The sequence below is a fragment of the Stegodyphus dumicola genome, chromosome 7, assembly GCF_044657685.1.
Source record: "Stegodyphus dumicola isolate Sdum_Otavi_A_Nest chromosome 7, ASM4465768v1".
Lineage (NCBI taxonomy): Eukaryota > Metazoa > Arthropoda > Arachnida > Araneae > Eresidae > Stegodyphus > Stegodyphus dumicola.
Window position 1 is genome coordinate 203301445 of NC_140774.1, and position 19239 is coordinate 203320683.

The following is a 19239-nucleotide window of genomic DNA, read 5'->3' on the forward strand; positions in this document are numbered from 1 at the left end:
AACAAGCACATCTGTCTCATTAGAATTTTCTTTAATTTTTGCTTGCTGAAAATAAATCCTAAAATAAGAGTCAGTGATAAAAAAGGTCGCAAATGAAAAAAGTTTAAGAAGCCCTGGTCTATAGGCTAAGAGGTAACGTTCTCTTCATCTTTCGGTTTATTCGACTTCCGGTTTTATACGAAATCGATTTAACACGAAAACTTTCGATTAAACCTAAAACTTCGTAGGCGCATTTTGTATTGTGTTAGAATTATTCATTTATGCTTTTGAGTTATGACTGGAATATTTTAAATTTGTGTAAATCTAACTGTTGTACATTCCTGTTTTTTTTTTTTTTTTTTTTTTTTTTTTTTTTTTTCTGTGCGTCAAGAACTCTTTTATTTTAAATATTGTGTCTGTATTCCGAATAGTACTGATGGTATCCATTTATAAAAGAAATGAAAAATCCGTATTAAAATGAATAAAAATTTTCTTTCCCAGAAAATTTACTGAAAGTATTTTTTTTTTTTTTTTTTTTTTTTTTTTTTTTCTTTTCTTTTCAGACGAAAATGTGTAGCTGTTTGTTTTCTATTATTTGGTTCTTCATCCTGATCTTCGTCGGATATCCTGTTGGCTACTTCTTCTGTGGTTGGTACGTTCTGTTGTGCCCACTAGAAGCATGCTGTCCGGGTTGTTCCGGAATAACGGATTTTCTTCTCAAAGCCACACAATGTCCTCTTCTTTGCACGAAACGAATGCTCGAAGGCAAAGGCTTCTGCTAATGATGATGATATTAAATAAACGTCACCGTAATTAATAAAGAACTTTTGAATGCAAGCAAAGCAAAGAGAAATTTTAGGACTTTGAATATAGGATTTGGGTTAAACTATATTCACGATTCAAATCGCAATGCACATTGGGAATTAGTTCCCTTCTTTCTTTGTTTCTTTCTTTCCCCCCCTGAATTTTCTTTGTTTTTAAGGAAACATTTGTATGGCGCTTAGATTTGAAAATTAAGTTTGCAAAATAAATAAATGAAATTCCAGTGCACATTATTGTTAAAACTCAACCCATTTTAAAATTTACCATTTTAATGACTATCGGTGAGTATAAGGTAAATTTTCCATGTTTCGTTATGTGAAATTACTAATGATCGCTACAGCGATGCCCCAAATAAAATGTAGTGGGCGATAACTTGTTAACACCACGATTTAGTCGACTAGTTTTTGTGCTTTTTCTAATCGCTCTTTAAGTGAAAGAGAATGTAAAGAATTATCACACTCTCCAATGAGTACTCTGGATGATGTAAGTAGTTCGAACGTCCAGCTGGATATTGGAAAAGCATAAGATTGAATCGCAGCCAGGCCAAAAGTTGACTTTTTTTTAATGTTTCCCAGCTTGAAATTTGTTATGATATCTGCAGACGTTAGCTCAGATTTCGTAATATTCGTCACAACTCGTTACTGAGATAGAAAGAGAAAGAAGTTATTACTACAGAAATAATATGTTTAACGATTTACTATAAGTAAAAGAAAACACATTGAAAGTACGCTGAAGCGTGGAAAATGCGTTAGCATTTGTATTCAATGGAGAAACGTTCCGCAAAACAATGGCCTGTTTGTTTACATTACCAATATATAAGTCACATGATTTCTAAAATCGTCAACATTGTTTGTTTACATTAGCTCTAGATAAGCCACGTGATGTAATCGAAATGTATCTCATTTCAAAAAACTTCTCCCCTGCATGTAATGACAACAGTGCTGAATTAATTTGAATGTAATTACTTCGACATTAACTAATGACTAATTTTAATGTCACATGGCACAAAGATATATTAAACAATTATTTTTATCATTCAAACTGCAGCTGACTTCAAATGAATTTCTAAAACTCTTTAAATACGATATGCATTATAAATTAAACTCTTGTCTCGATATTCATATACACTGTACATTAATTTCAATATTTAATAAATGGTTGTCTTTCATACAGTGTCTCAAAAAGTGATGGGACACTTGTGCTTTACAAAAGGAAACTGCAGTAAAATAAATTTAAAAAACATGTAAAATTTTTTGTGGGTGTGTTTCATACTTAAATTTAGTAACAATTATTACATAACGTAGATTTTCTCAAAATATTAAAATATTAATTTAATAAAAATACAATTGTTTAGAACGGAGCAGAAAATGGCTCACTTAAGTGATGGGACACTACGTACTATGCAACAAAAATCGTCTGAAGTAAGCAATAAAACTATCTTTTGGGGTATTTATTTTTACTCAAAAGCAATTGCCAATAATTTATAAAATCGTGTGCAGTATTTCTCTCCAGTTTGTTTTGGAATTTTTGTGTTTTTTAGCTCTGTGCAGCCATGAATGCTAAACGAAAAGAAACTTTGCCTGGAAATAGAAAATTAGTTATTAATTTGCATATTGAACGTGAAAATGTATTAGAGAAACTTCTGAAACAGTTAACTTCAGTCATTCAACAGTTTTCAATATCATTAAACGATATAAAAAGAATCATATGATTCAGGATAAAAGAAGACCTGGCCGACCATCAAAGCTATCCAATGGAATAAAGCGAATTATCGTTCGAAATATTTAAAAAAAATCCAAGAATGAGTGCTCCTAAAGTTGCTGCTGATTTACAAGCATTATATGGAGTAATTGTTAATTCTGAGGCTATTAGAAGAGTAATTCGATCTGCTGGATATCACGGAAGAGCAGCCAGGAAAAAATTCTTCGTAAGTGAAAAGAATGGAAAACTCAGACTGGCTTTCGCAAAATCCAACATAAATAAGAACTCTGATTACTGGAATGAAGTTATATTTGCTGATGAAAGTAAATTTAATATATTTGGTTCTGACGGTAGAATCTTGGTGTGGAGAAAACCCAGGGAAGAATTTCGCAAACAGAACTTGGTGCCAACAGTAAAACATGGTGGAGGAGGAGTTATGGTATCGGGGTGTATGTCGTCCGCTGGAGTTGGTAATCTTGTTTTTATTGACAGTATAATGGATCAGTACAAGTATATTGACATTTTAAATCAAAATTTTAAATCTTCAGCACGAAAATTGAACCTTCATAACGATTTTAAATTCTGCCAAGACAATGACCCAAGCACACTGCTTTGAACGTTTGACTCTGGCTGCTGTATAACTATCCTGAAATAATAAAAACACCAGCGCAATTTCCAGACTTAAATCCCATAGAGAATATTTGGCAAGAATTGGAATCAAGAATTCGCAAACACACCATTTCTTCAAAACAACAATTAAAATCGGTGCTTCAAGAAGAATGGGGTAAAATCACTCCAGAAATCACAAAAAAATTAGTCGAATCCATCCCAAGAAGATTAAATCATGTTTTAAAAGCAAAAGCAAATCCAACAAAATATTAAAACCCTTTAAAAAGTAAAATTTTTGGATAAATATTTGATGGAAAATTAAATGTCCCATCACTTAAGTGAGCCATTTTCTGCTCCGTTCTAAACAATTGTATTTTTATTAAATTACTATTTTAATATTTTGAGAAAATGTATGTTATATAATAATTGTTACTAAATTTAAGTATGAAACACACCCACAAAAAATTTTACATGTTTTTTAAATTTATTTTATTGCAGTTTCCTTTTGTAAAGCACAAGTGTCCATCACTTTTTTGAGACACTGTATATGAAAACTATAATCTTAAATGCAAGGATTTTAAATAAAAATATAGAATAATCGTTAATAGAAAACTTGAGTGGCAACATCTTGCTCTCAATTATAAAATGGAAGATTTTGCATAGCGATGAGTTTAATCTTCGTCTCGTGTAATTAAAAACTTTGAATACATGGAAAACTGGTAAATTTATCAAAATTTTACAGGATAAAGAAATCTATGACGCATATTAATTATTATATAAACAAATAACTCATAATCTGAATTAACTACCTAGCTGAGTTAGTACCTCAAATGACCAAATAACTCACCAATTCATTTTTGGTAATAATTAAAAAAGGAAACGCAAGTTATTTTTACAATACAAATGATAACTAATCCGTAACTCGATAATTTTATAATATTTATTAAACAATTGATGGCAATGGATTCGCTTTAATTCGACGTAGTAGAAGTTTCAGATTTATTCATCTAGTTTGATCGTAAAAATTTTCAAGCTTAGATTTTTAATAAATAAAGGTAAAATTTCTAAAACTCTTTTAAATAACATATACATTATTATTAATATATACTACATATTAAATAATATATACATATTAAATTAAGCCCATGTCTTGAGATTCATATGCATTGTATTTTAATTTCAAATATTTAATAAACGGTTGTCTTTCATACATGAAAAGAATCTCAAATGCAACGATATTTCGGTGCATTTTACTATATATAAAATATATACCTTCACTACACTTATTTACAGAGGATTTGTTGATTATAGCAATTTTTTATTTAATTTAATAAATTTGATTTTTAATTTAAAATGCATTAATTAGATAAGTGTATCAAAAAACTGCATCTTTAAAAGGAAGATGATGCATTTTTTAGGAACATGGACTTTCGGAGTCGATTCGTTTTGTCAACAGGAATAGATACGAGGTGATAATAAGCAGCGTTACATATTTAATCTTTCAAGTTGGTAAGGTTCTTATGTTAAACTAACAAGTTCGTATGATCTGAATCTTTACTTACTACTGAATTCCTTTCCTCAGCAGAACGCATATTAGTTTGGGCTCTAGTGTAGAATTGGGTGCCCCTTCGATTAGCGACAATTTTTTTTTTTTTTTTTTTTTTTTTTTTTTTTTTAATTTTGGCGGAGAAACCTCATTTTTTTGTTACAATGATAGTTTTAACTTTGTTTTAGCTTCCTGATTATTTTGCATATTTATTGCATAAAGAAGTGTAGGCCTTTAATACTGTACGTATTTTTATCTTTTTTATTAAACTTACTTGATTCCTTCTTCCAGAATTCGAAATTTAGGCTTAATCCAAATAAAATTCGCGCATTTTTTATGAATTATTTTAAAAATTTGTATTTTTAAATATTTTTTTTTAAGTTTTTCGAAAACATTTTTGTATTATAACCTATAAAATTTTTAACTTCATCTTAATGTAGATGTATTTCTAGGTACACCTGCAAAAAAAAAAATTTTTTTTCAAAATTTTTTAAGATGTACATGAATTTATATACTGGCTCGTTTCGAAATTTGGCTTATTTCTTGAAAGCAATAGTAACATCAAATGCGTTTTACGCACACTTTCTTAAAACTATTTGAAAGTAGGAACGAAGTAACTTTTTTTATTCTCATGTACAATGTAAAAAGGGAAAAGAAAATAGGTTGCCATAAATTAAGACGTTCACGCAGTGAATTATTTTTGGCGCAAATTGAAAAAACGCGCCAAGATAAAATTTTGAATTTTTTAGCAAATTTTGAAAAATTTAATATTTAGACATAATTTAAGTCATAGAATCGAAATATGGAAAAACAAAAAGGCTTGTCATTTCAGAAAAAAAGTCCGATTTTGTGTCAAAATATCTATATTAGAACAATGCAATATATATAAAGCCAATACATATCCTAAGTCGCGCTTTCGAGACATGAAAACCGCAAGTTGAATTTCGTCAATCGGCCCAATGGAACGAGAGATATAGCGCTGTCTTTGTTTTTGGGGTGGGTGGATTGGGAGGCAGTGTACATATATTATTTTTGTGTACTTGTGAAATTTTCTATTGTGCATACTTACATTCTAATCACCAACTTTGAAACTTCTGAATTCTGCAAAAATATCTCATCTAATTCCATGATTTAACAATTCAAGTTAACGGACTTTTAACTGACTTCTTCACCAACTGAATCCGCCACCGGCTAGAGTAGTTTTACCTCTATTTCTGTGGTTAGCACAGTTCACTACAAACCATTTCACTTGAATGTTTTGATTTCGTGTTTCGTTAAAACACACGTTTGTGATCTTGCTTTATCAGCGGCACTTTATGTGCTCATACTAAAATTAACGTCATCATTGAAGGGAAAAAATTCCAAATTTGCTTGCTTCAGTAAGCATATCAGCAGACCTTCTTCCTGGAGTAAGCAAAAAAAGTCTAGCCTAGCATAGAGTCTAGTATAACATAATAGGCATAGCAGTAAATGCTAAAATGCTTACTCCAGAAAGCAAAAAATGTCTGTATCAAAGTTATCTACTGATACATTCGCGTAGAGTTAGTAGAATTCTGCCAGCTTTAACCCTTTGCGACACACCTAAAAATTTCCTTCTGTACGCACAGAAAAATTGAATGAAAAAGGATTTATAGGTTACTCTGAACCTTCTTTAATTATGGCAGCTCAATACAAACCAGTCCATATATTTTAGCCATGTTTAGTTTTTTAAAACCCTCATTTTTCAAAGAAATCTTCCAGGTGTTTTTTAGGGTATAAAAAGAATTGTTTGTAAAGAAATTTCTATGTTATTTTTTTGGCTGTATTCTAATCTCATTATTCTATATTAGTTTTAAATTTTTACCTTGAAATCTTGCCTAAAATCAAACGGCGAATCCTAGGTGTGCCCAGACCGGGCTCACCAATAATCTAGGACAACTGAGCGTCTGTATTCTTTGTTTCTCCGCATCACATCGATCAGTTCATTGACAACAAGGCTCGTTTTAGCACTCTTTTTCGAAGTTCTATTCAATCAGTGTGCCACTTTAGGCACACAGGATTAAAACGATAAGTGCTATCTTCACAAAATTTTACTTGTGTACTCCTCTAGGCCTAACTAATACTCCTCTGGCAACTTTTTTTTTTTTTTAAATCTAAACTCCGACTTTAAAAGGTAGCCTGCTGGAAAGGGTTAAACGGCGTCCTCCAGTACGAATGCATTCTTGAAATCCGCAGTTGGATTCCTCATCGCCCGCTGCAACATCTCAGCTGGGATTTCATCCCGAATTCTCTGTTTTAACTCCTGCAGAGTTCTTGGTCGAGTCATATACACTTTATTCTTGAGATAACCCCCACAAGAAAAAAATGACGAAATGAAAAATCTGGCAATCTAGAGGACCAGGGAACGTTACCGAATCTTGAGAACACACGGTTGCCGAAGAATTCTCGCACAGCTTTCATCGATTGCCGTGTAGCATGTGTGATGTCTCTCCACCCTGCTAGAACCAGATTTCTTGAACGTGTGTAAAATTGCTGAATTCAGCTGTAACGAAAGATTGTAACATCTCCATGTACCGGTCCGCATTGACAGTTATTGTGATCCCTGTTCATTTCCAAAAAAATAAGGTCCGATGATCGCATGTATTGAAACAGCACACCGTACTGTCACCTTACTAGCATGTAAAGGGCGCCCATGAACTTCATTAGGATTTTGTGAATAATTAGGATTTGTGTCTATTGCCCGTTTCACTAATCCATGGTTACTAAAATAGCGACGTGTTTACGTGCTCAAGGTGACACTATTGCTACCTGTTCACGGGTGTCACTACGCATTTCAAAAATTCCCGTTATTCTGTGTCACCCTGTATAACCTTATAAAGTATTCGACCAGTGCTGGATATCACTGAGGGAAATTAATTCAATGTGCTCGGTAAACAAACATCACTTAATAATTTTATATTCATCAATTACTCCATTTACTGCACATTCATAATAATAAATCATAAATTTGTACTGAAAAACACTCCTGGTAAAGAAATAGATAAGAAACAGGAAAAAAAATTATCGTATTGAATGAAAGTCACTTACCTATTAACGCAACCATCTTGGCGCAACTTGGCGATTTCTGCAGATGCAAAAGAATGACAACATAAGTCAATGTTCAATTCAATTCAATTGCATTTATATAATTATTATTAAATACATATTTTATATTCAAGTTAGATATTTATCTCCAAAATCAATCGATAAATCTGCCTACAAGCTGGTAATTATTATTATTTTTCGTTTGGTGCAAATTTCGTGGCGTTCGCTTTAACAGACGCAAAACAATTGTTTTTTTAAGCTATTTTATATCGCCAAATACTGAATTTGCAAGCAGAAATTTTATCGTAGTTTCTTTTATTGCTGGTAAATTCTACCATCGCAGATTTTAAATTGAGGTTAAGGGAAGAATATGACGATTTGTCTGTAAAAACTGTTGGAATACAATCACCACCAGCAGGGAGCTCTGACCGGGCGCAACCTGAAACACCAAATGCAGTTGTAAACAGTTAAAAAACAATTTTTACAATTAAAATTAGATTTTATACGCAAAACAAGCAATTTTGCCAGCGGGCAAAAAGACACATTTTTTGATGCACAAAATTGAACTTTAACCTTCAGTCACACTGGGCAAAAAGACGAAGCTTTTACACCAGCTGACTTAATTCACTATTCTACTAAGAGTTTCAAATGAAAGTAAATAGCAGCCTTGTTATCCTAGCGTCACTTAAACTTTTAAATCGTTGACATTTCTACAACTATTGAGCACGTTTAAGTAAAGGCATAAAAAACCTTAACCGGAATATAAGAACAACATAATTCAATCACTTTTAAAGCAAAAAATGCACAATTTACCAACATATAAGAATAAAAATACTGAATTCACCGAGCCGGGTAAAAGGTCGAGAATATATATATGTTTGGTGCGGCTCATTGCAACCAAAATAGGAGGTGCACAACTACATGTTATAACAGTCCCATAATACAAAATTCAACGTTCTACGACTACTAGTTTTTGAATTATGTGAGATACATACGTACGTACGAATCATTAAATATGTCACGAAAAAATCTCTCCTAAAATCTTCTGAATGCATTTTACAGTCCGTTTTGGGGAAAAAAAAAAAAAAAAATTAAGTTCCTTAGTCTGTTCGTACGTACAGGTGTCACGCAGAAACATCGTTCAAATGGATTCAAGAGCGGTCAAAGTGATTATCTTCGTTTAAATAGAAATTTTTCGCGATTTCAATACTTCTTTTACTTCGTACAAGGAAGTAATAAAAAGGTTATTATAACACTCTCAAGACTTCGTCTTCTGAAGACCCGGGCATAGCGATAACTCGCTGCAAAAAAATAGTGAGAAAGGATATTTCCGTTGAAATCTGATAACCGAAATTTTTCGCGATTACAATGCTTCCTTTATTTCGTAAAAGGAAGTAATAAAAAGGTTATTATAACACTCTCAAGACTTCGTCTTCTGAAGACCCGGGCATAGCGATAACTCGCTGCAAAAAAATAGTGAGAAAGTATATTTCCGTTGAAATCTGATAACCGAAATTTTTCGCGATTACAATACTTCCTTTACTTCATACAAGAAAGTAATAAAAAGGTTATTATAACACTCTCAAGATTTCGTCTTCTGAAGACTCGGGCATTGCGATAACTCGCTGCGAAAAAAAAATAGTCAGAAAGGATATTTCCGTTGAAATCTGATAACTGAAAATTTTCGCGATTACAATACTTCCTTCACTTCGTTCAAGATGCTTCAAAATGCACTTCGTTCAAAATGTAAAATTTAATTTATTTAAACTTGAATTGAACAGAAGGCACAGCTTGTGCACATACTCGAAACTATGTCACTTGCCAATCCTAAAATTGAAAAATGAAATTTATAATTTTAAAAGGGATTGTAATCTGAGATTTCACAAATTGCACTAACTAAGCTTGGTTCAGCTTTAATGATACGGTTTAACGTGGGCTAGCAAATGGATAATGCCGAAATATAGAGGAGCTGGGGTATGGAAAAGTAAAATTTGGACAGTCACTATCAAAAGTTTTATGTCTAAAACATTCAAAACCCTCGCCTTAAATACTCTTAACGTTTTAACTGAGTTGCCCTCCTGGTGAATGCTAACATAAATTAGTTAACATAACTAAACGGTTAGTTAACATAAATTATACTATGATTTATTTATACTATGATACTATTTATAAATGAGAAAATTTGTCTGATTATAAAGCAGAATTTTATTTTTTTAAAAAAAGGGGAGAGCATAAAAGTATTTATTTGATAGACGAATATGGTGCATAATCACCAAATCAAATCTTTAGTTCCTATTCAAAATGAAACGAAAGTTGTAGGTCTGTTACCGAGTGTGTCAATCGAAAGACTTAGTTACAAAATACACTCTTTTGCAAAAAAATCGAAGCACCAAGAAGAACTTTTGCGATCGTGACGAAATTTGGAATGCAAAAACATCTTGATCAAACATGCAAATGATCACAGTTTCAAGGCAAATAAATGAACAGGAATTGCGATCATTGCGTGTATTTCGCAAAATATAAAACCAGTAACAGAGGCGGAAAATTTATCTTTTTTTGTTGCTGCCATTGTAATTTCATAATGAAGCAACTAAAGATGCCATTACGACGATATCGAAGACCTTACAGACAAGTAAACAATTTCAAACGTGGTCGCATGGTAGGGTTGCGTGAAGTTGGGTGGTCATACCGAGCAATAGGCCTCCACCTGTAGCGTACAGACACTGCTGGAAGATGTTGGCAACGATAGTTGCTACAAGGAAATTGCCGACGAAATGAATGCTCTGGAAGACCAAGGAGCACAAATGCGAGGCAAGATAGGATGAATGTTCGCCAGGCCCGAACCGCTCCAACGGTATCATTATCGACTATTCAAAGCACTAGAGCCACGTCTATGCCTCCCGTGCACCGTCCACCATCTCATGGCGCTTGTCTGAGGCGGGGTTGCACTTACAGAGGCCTTTAAGACGTTTGCCTTTGACGTCGCAACCGATCATCATGGCTGCCTATACTGGCATCGTATAGTATTCAGCGATGAATACCGGTTCACTTTTGAAGCAGATGACCACCGTGTTCGTGTCTGGAGAGGACGGGGGCCAGCGGTCCCAATAAGCCTTTATTTTACAAAGGCATACAGCCATGACCCCTGGTGTGATGGTGTGGGGCGCTACTTCTTATGACATCAGGTCATCTTTAGTCATCCTCCGTGCTTTAACAGCTCAACGATATGTTGATATCATCCTGCGACCGGTTGCATTACCCTCAATGGCACGTCATCCTGGGGCCATTTTCCAACGAGATAATGCCAGACCACATACCGCTCGCATATCTCTGGACTGTCTCCATGCAGTTGATACTCTTCCTTGACCAGCAAGGTCACCAGACCTTTCACCAATCGAGCATGTCTGGGATATGTTAGGCCGCCAGATTCGGGCACCACAAAATATCGCAGATCTGGAGAGACAACTGATGAATGCCTGGCAGAATGTGTCGCAGGATGACATTAGGAACCTCTACCGCTCCTTGCCCCGACGAAGTAGAGCATGCATTGCCTCCAGGGGTGGTTCGACCAACTACTAATTTGAACACTCAATGGGTTATTGTGAGCCGTGAACAGGTTATAAGGTATTTTTCCCACTTCCCTAGCTTGCCTTTGTGATGTAGTGGTTCTGCACATTGAGCCGGTATCGGTATTTCAGAGGTCCGTGGTTCGATTCCCGGCGAAGGCGGTTGCATATTTTTAATCTTTTCTGCTTTCAATTAACCAAATGATTCTACAAGGTACTATGACCTTGAGTTTTTAATTATTTTATTATCTGTGTATAAGCTATACACATATTCAATTCCATCAAAAACAACCACTTCCTTCATGGTGCTTCGATTTTTTTTGCAAAGGAGTGTAAATATTTCGGAATTCTGCAGTTTAAATGAGCAAATAAAAATAAGGTTTTTTAGCCCAAAGGGGCAATGCCCAGAAGGGGTATTAATTTCGTTCGGCATTATTCACTATAAAAGGCAAATCACTTTTCAGCTTGTTGCCACCAACTATTACTGTACTACATTTAAAAGAAATTATATAATGAAGAATCTGCCTAAATTTATTTATGTTTCTCGCATTGTGATAAAACAACGGTACCTAAAACCATCCGATTTTGAATAACGTACGTCTCCACCCGAATATGGGCATCTGGAAGCCCCGAATTATCTATTTCATATTTTATAAAATATTTATGAATTTTTGATTAAAAACTCTATGATTTCTAAGAAAGCAATGGCAGCATTCTATCCCCCCCAAAAAATATTACCTCCAGCGCTCGAAACTGTATCGGTGGTGTGGTGGTGGTGTTTTCAGAATACGGCAAAGCACACTAGGACTATCTGCCTAAGGGGAAGGATGCCTTTGTGGAGGACTTTCTAAGGGAAACTGGCTCGTGTACACGTCACACATGGGGAAAACCACGAAAACGCCCATGCAGCCAGCCCGTTCGCGGGATTCGAACCTCGGACCGAACTACCAGTGTTCATCGATTTTACCGCTCAGCCGCTGGTGTGCCTCGAGACTGTATCGGAAATTCTAAAGATATGTTCTGTTAAATATTTTGTGATATTGCTGTTGAACTGAGTTTTGTGGTTTACATGCGAAGAAAATGATATTTAATAAATAAAAGGAACATAAAAACGCCCCTTTGGGAGTAATATAAAATCTGAAAGCTTTCAAATTTTGCTTTTCCCTTCTTTGGAAAACTAGGTTTTGCAAGAACATAAATTAATCTCTAAACCAACTCGTAAGCTAATGATCTGTAGAGATTCGAAAGTGAGGAAAAGAATAATGAACAAATATTTTCAAACGACACCTTCTCTCTCTCTTTTTTTTCAATCCATGTGATACAAAAGACTCTGCACATCTAAATATTTATTCAGCGACTTGTACTAGCAGACCCATTATTTCTAAGAATTAAATCATACAAGATATACTTTTAGATTGCGATGTTAAAGTCCCGTGACATATTTAGTAAAGATGCAGCCTGAGAAGTGTTTATCAGGTTGCGAATCAGTCAAATAAAAGAGATTTCCGGCTTTATTCGATCTAATTCATCTCAAATAACTTTAAATAAACGTTTTGCGCTAGTGTACAAACATCGAAGTCAATGCCCATGTCAGTATTTGAATGTAAATTTCTAATACGTATTTTACGTCAGTAAAGCATTAACATAGATTACAGAGCTTCTAATTTTCATTCTTTAAAAGGTTAAAATTCGAAATTCGTAATCAAAACTCTCAAGTTTTTACAACTTTGCTTTTCTTTTCATTCGTTAAAAATGAGTTAAGTTGATAATTTATTGAGGATAAATTTTGTGTATTACAGAACAACCCCCATCTACAAACTATGTCTTTAGCAGGATAAAGCGCGATTTATTAGTTGGTACTCTCTTCGTAAAGAATTCATATCAAAACTTCCCAATGTTTTTATTAAACTTGTCTCAGACTGTGGAAAGCCTTATAAAGGCATTAGGACTTTTTAGAAGCAGAAGATGTGAAAAATAAGCAACGACCTCACCGGGAATCGAACCACGGACCTCTGGAGTACGCGCGCAGCGTGCAGACCACTACACCACGAAGGCATGCTAAGAAGGCGGGAGAAATACCTTATATACTCCCCCGTTTAAAGGACAACTGGGATTTTTAGGGGACCCAATCGCCAAATCCCGGGTATGGAGAATTATCATCCACAACCTTTTTAGTTCGGGCGCCAGTGTAGAGACATTAGGTTATTTTGAAGAAGCAGGAAAAAGAAAAATATGCAACGCCTTCGACGGGAATCGAACCGCGAACCTCTGGAATACGCTCCCAGGATGCAGACCACTACACTACGAAGGCATGCTAAAAAGGCGGGAGAAATACCTTATAGGCTAACTTATTTCGCTCATTTAATTCTTAAACTGGGAACTGTCGTTTAAAGTATGTATTTAAAGGTTTTAAAACCCCTGTATTGTGGTTAAAATCGACCCAACTGCAATGTATGAGTATATTCAGATTGCATGAACAACTAAGAGAAATATACTGATCAATACAAAAACGCTATAACCTTGAAAGAATGCTTAAAATACAGTATTTCTTCGAGGCTTTCCTCCCTATTTTACCACCCGAAAATCGAAAGGGGGAAAATTATGCGAGTAATTTAATTTTTGAAGAACGTGGTTACAGTAACAGCGCAAAATTCTGAAAGCTTTCACATTTTATATTACGCCCAAAGGAGCTCTTTTTTTTAACGTTTTGTATGTTATCTTTATTTATTAAATGTCATGTTCTGCGTACTTAAACCATAAAATTCAATTCAACAGCAATATAGCAAAATAATTTTAAAATGAGCACATCTTTAAATTTCTGTTACACTCTCGCGCGCTGGAGATTAAACTTTTTTTTTTTTTCTTTTTTTTTTTTTTCCCGGACAGTATTGCCATTGCTCGCGTTGAAATCGTCGAGTTTGTTAATCACAAATTCGTTAAAGTTTTACAATATATGAAATAGATAATAAAACAAATTGAGGGTTTTCATCCGCAGAGAACCCGTTGGCGCTTCGGGAAAGAACCCGTTGGCGCCGTTGCATTTTTACTCGCCAAGCTTGCGGTTCATCGGCGATGAGCCGAGCCGCAAACGTGATTTTTAGTGCATATAAATTCAAGTTAGCAGACAAAACAATATATTAAGCATATGGTAGTAAAAATTCACAGATAATAAGCATGTAGATGTAAAACTAACTTGTTAAGCGTGATATACGAAAATTGTATTAAATTCAAGTTAGCACAGAAAAGAATATATAAAGTATAAGACAATATATAAGCATTTATAACGAAAATAAAAATTCATTTGAAAAATATAAATTAGTATTAATGTACTGAAATTAACCTGTTAAACGTGATAAACAAAAAAAATTTGTCTTAAATTCCAGTTAACACAGAAAACAATATATTCCTTACACCAGCAGTGGTTTGCTAATTTTGATGACCATGGTGATGCATCAAACTATTCTGTCATCTTAGATAATCAATAATCTTTTTTATTTCAACTTAATCATCTATTTATGTCACACTTGCCATCCTTTGAAAGGTTATTGTTAGAAAAGCATTAACAATATATTATCTTGTTAAAATTTTACGCCAGAAAATTGATTTATTCTCATAATTTTAGATGACAATAACCAATAATAAAAATAAAAGCATTACTTAGTTATTTAAATTGCTGGTTCTTAGAGCTGTTAATAATTAAGAACACAACGTGAACAGCCGTGTTACAAATTAGCATTCACCCCTCCCGCCGTATTTTCTTCCTTTCATCCCGAACCGAGAACCGGCATCTATCTACGAAAATATTTCTATCTATTCGTTGTTAAAAAATTCAGAAAAAATAATAATAAATAAGAGAAGAATAATACAAATCTGCAAATGCGAACAACGACAGTGATAATTCAACAAAATGAACCCAACAGGAATGGTTGCAAACTTCGAACAAGCGAATAGGATAAATGCGCTGAGTTACCAGATTTGTACTTTTATCGCCAAAGTTGGCGATGTTTACATTTACCGGGTTCTCTGCGGAAGTGCTTCCCAAATTGAAATAAAATAAAAACAAATTCATAAATAAATAAAACAAATTTATTGTTATTATTATTAAAGTCAGGGAGTCCGTATTGATATTGATGCTGCCATCCCAACTGTAATTTTAAGCTGATGAGCTTTGAAGCATTTAGAAATAACGCGTGAGTATATATATTAAAGCTTTTTCACATTAAGAAGTTTAAAAAAATATAAGTCGGAAACACCACTGAATCGAATATCAATATGAAACAATGCTCAATGTTACCTCTACAGGGTGTTTATAACGCCCCGGACACATTTTGATGTTTAATAACTCATAAAATAATGAAGATATAAACAAACTTATGGCATTTATTTGATGGAATAACTTAAATATTTTCCTTTTCAGGTTTGAATATCTTTACTTTTGTAAATATCGTCTGCGCGTGTGGTTAATTTCAGATAATTTCATTTTCCAGTCTAAATATCTGTACTTTTCTAAATATCGTCTGCTTATTAATTGCACTTTTCTCTCTTTTAATGTGCCATAATGTGCGCATATGGGGATCTGAAAACCCCCATGAATACCGTGAGGCACAAAGGGATTCCCCAAAGGTTAATGTGTGGTGTGGGCTAATGCACGACCGAGTCATTGGACCTTTCTTTTTTACAGAATGACGGTCTCATCAGTCGTATACTTAGACACGTTGGAAAACTTCGTATTTCCACAACTAGCCACGTGTCTTGCAACGAGATGGTGCACCATCTCATCGGGGTACCATCGTTCGTAGTTCTTTGAATGACCATTTTACAGGAAGATGGATTGGGCGAGGAGGTCCAATTCCTTGGCCACCCAGATCACCTGATATAACGCCGTTGGACGTTTTCCTTTGGGGATTTGTAAAGCACAACGTTTACAGGAGGAGAGTGTCGAACATGGATGACCTAAAAGCCAGAATTACAACCGCAATAGCCTCTGTGGATGCCGACATGCTTCGTGAAATTGAATATCGACTTGATATTCTCCGTGCGACGAAGGGGACACACGTGGAAGTTCATTGATAAGGGTCGTGAAACTTTTTGAGTCTACCTAACTATTTATGTTATTAATTTTAATCGATCTTTATTATTTTATGAGTTATTAAACATCAAAATGAGTCCGGGACTTTATAAATGCCCTCTTTTTTTTTCTTCAGTTTTAAATGACTCATGCTATTTACAGTTTATAGTGTTTTAAGTTGCTGTATGGACTGCTTTACTACTACTTTTTACAGGAGGAAATGCTGAGATGTCTCTTTTCTATCGTGTGGTTCATCTTCGTGATTTCCATTGCTTACCCCGTTGGCTACTTCTGTACTGTCTTGCACATACTGCTGTGTCCTCTGAAAATCATGGAGTCTTCTGGAATTACAAATTTTTTGCTTAAAGGCACACAGTTACCGTATTATTGCATGAGAAATCTGCTTGAAGAAGACGAAACAGTGGATGATGATCCCCCATCGATAGAATAATGTTTTAATATCTTTGGCATTAAAGATTGATGTAAAACTTTTGAAAGAGGGTTAACATAATTTTATTACTTGTCCACAAGACGGAATTTTATACGATGCTACTTAAATAATTTTAAGCGATACAAATTTCTCCCCACTTTACGAAAGTTATCTTTATCCTATTTCGCTTTTACTGAAAGACATAAAGTAGTATCTTTTTTCGGCTGAAGGACTTTTTTTTTTAATGTGCTTTTATTTCAAGCAATAATTGTGGAAAAATATGATTCTAAGTATGAAAGAATACGATGCCTTACGATAGCTTTTACCGCTTTCGAAAAACTACACAAGGAAAAGCGTAGCTTAGCGCAAACGTAAGTAGTCAAGTATGTGGCCATATTTTAACCCCTTGGCCAATATCGATATCTGCCAATTGCGCAAGCTATAGTAAACCATGGACCTTATAAGAGATAGACTAACCCAGTGGGCGGGGCGCGCGTCACCGACATGTTGGCAAGAAAGAGTAGGGACGATCTGGTTTACTTTAACACTGAAACCTATGGCGTTTGTATAACATAACTCTTTTTAATTATTAAATGTGATACGTTGTATAGTGATGAGATTATGAAAGCCACAGCTTTCTCCAAATAGGATTTAATGTATCTCATTAAAGCACTTTTTACTGCATTTCGCGCATTTTTTTCACGCGTAATTCTTGTACAAACATCTTTACTTTGGTAAAACACTAAAAACTCTAAGCACAAAATTTATGAGCTTAATTTTGCTTAAAAATAAAGTAAAATTAAATGAGATTGATAGTACGGGATGCTTTGAAATAAATAAGGTAAAATTAAACAAGATCTGATAATTTTTTTTTAAAATTTAATGAGCATTTTCACGCAGTGATTTTCCAAACTATAACATTACAAAACGATCATATTTATTTGATTATATGATCATTAAATTATTAACATTTAGTTATTTTAATAATTCATAAAATTCGGAGATAAAACTTTCTGAGCGCAATGAAGGAAAAAAAAAGATAAAATAAAATCTAGAAGCACTCTTTTCTTAAAGTTTTGTGTGTTACCTATATTTATTGAATATCATGTTCTTCGCCCGTAAACCACATACATTTGAAAACAGCATATCCGTACAGTGCTCGCTCTGAACTCGCTGAGTTTGTCAATCAAAAATTCGTTAAAATTTTACAAAATGTGAAATAGATTAAAACAAATTCGAAATTCGGCCATCCAGATGCCTATGTTCGGATGGAGGATTACATTATTCAAAATTCGATGGCTCTAGATACTGTCGTTTTTGTCACAGTGCGAGAAACATACATGTATTCATGCATGGGCTAATAAATTAAATTAACAATAAATTTAAAAAAAATCTTATGCAAAACAAAAAATAAATTAAAAAAATAATCATTATAAAATACAAGCAAAATTAATTATTACGGTTAAATACAATTTAACTATTAGAATTAAATGTATAAAAATTATAGGGAGTCAAAAGTGTTTATCACTATGATGTATTATGAAATATAATTGAAATAAAATTCCCTTATAGAAATTGTGCTATAATACTCATCTATTTTAAAAAAGCAGCACAATTTAGAATTTTAAACAAAACTTTCAAAAATTCGTTTTTAAATATTTTAATATTTTTTACTTATTTACACCAGTAAAAAGCATAAAAATTGCAAGAGAAAATTGCTTGTTTGAAATTTTCTATTAGTTCAGATTTAAAATATTATTTCTAAAAGAAGTGGTTACAAATTTCCTTACAGCATAGGAAAAGCTAAAAAAATATCCAGTCCTAAAAGCATGCAATAGCTTTATAATTATTTGAAATGATATGACTCGATAAATATGCTACATTTTTAAAAATCAATCTCAATTTCAAAAATAAAAACATGTAGGAATTCTAATTTGTGAAATGAAGCGCTACAACCAGCTTTTTTTTTATTATTATTATTATTATTATTATTATTATTATTATTATACACGCTGCAATAGGCAATCAATGTAAATTTCTGGAAGTCGTCCCTACTCCTCCGTATGTGATGAAGGTGACAGCCGGCAACGCCTCAGACAAGGCAGAAAACCCGTTTGGGTTAGTCTGTTTCTTATAAGGTCCATGTAGTAAACACAAAAAGTCGGTCGCGCGCAGTGCCATTCAACTGTTCAGCCGTGTACCCGAACTGGCGCAAAATGTATACTTTTTATGACATATATATTTCAGTATAACGAAAGGAATTGTGAAATAATAAACAATGTTTAGGTAAAAATAGTAATTTTAAGACGTCTAGGATGTAAACATAATCAATTGATCAGTTGACAAAAATAATTGCTTGATGGGTATGATGGGTGTAAGAGTTTTTTAATTCTTTATACGAAATTATATTTGACGCCCAGACAGTATAGTGGTTAGGGAAGCCTGACTGCGATAC

General features: G+C 33.7%; 1 long non-coding RNA gene across 6 annotated transcripts in view; it reads right to left on the minus strand.

The window, feature by feature from the left end:
- LOC146996609 (uncharacterized) overlaps positions 1 to 19239 on the minus strand; it is a 135763-nt gene that overhangs the window by 35067 nt on the left and 81457 nt on the right. For all 6 annotated transcript variants that reach the window (XR_015042321.1, XR_015042325.1, XR_015042322.1 and 3 more), the window contains exon 2: positions 7724 to 7760. This is a non-coding gene — a long non-coding RNA (uncharacterized LOC146996609). The remainder of the gene's footprint in view (positions 1 to 7723; positions 7761 to 19239) is intronic.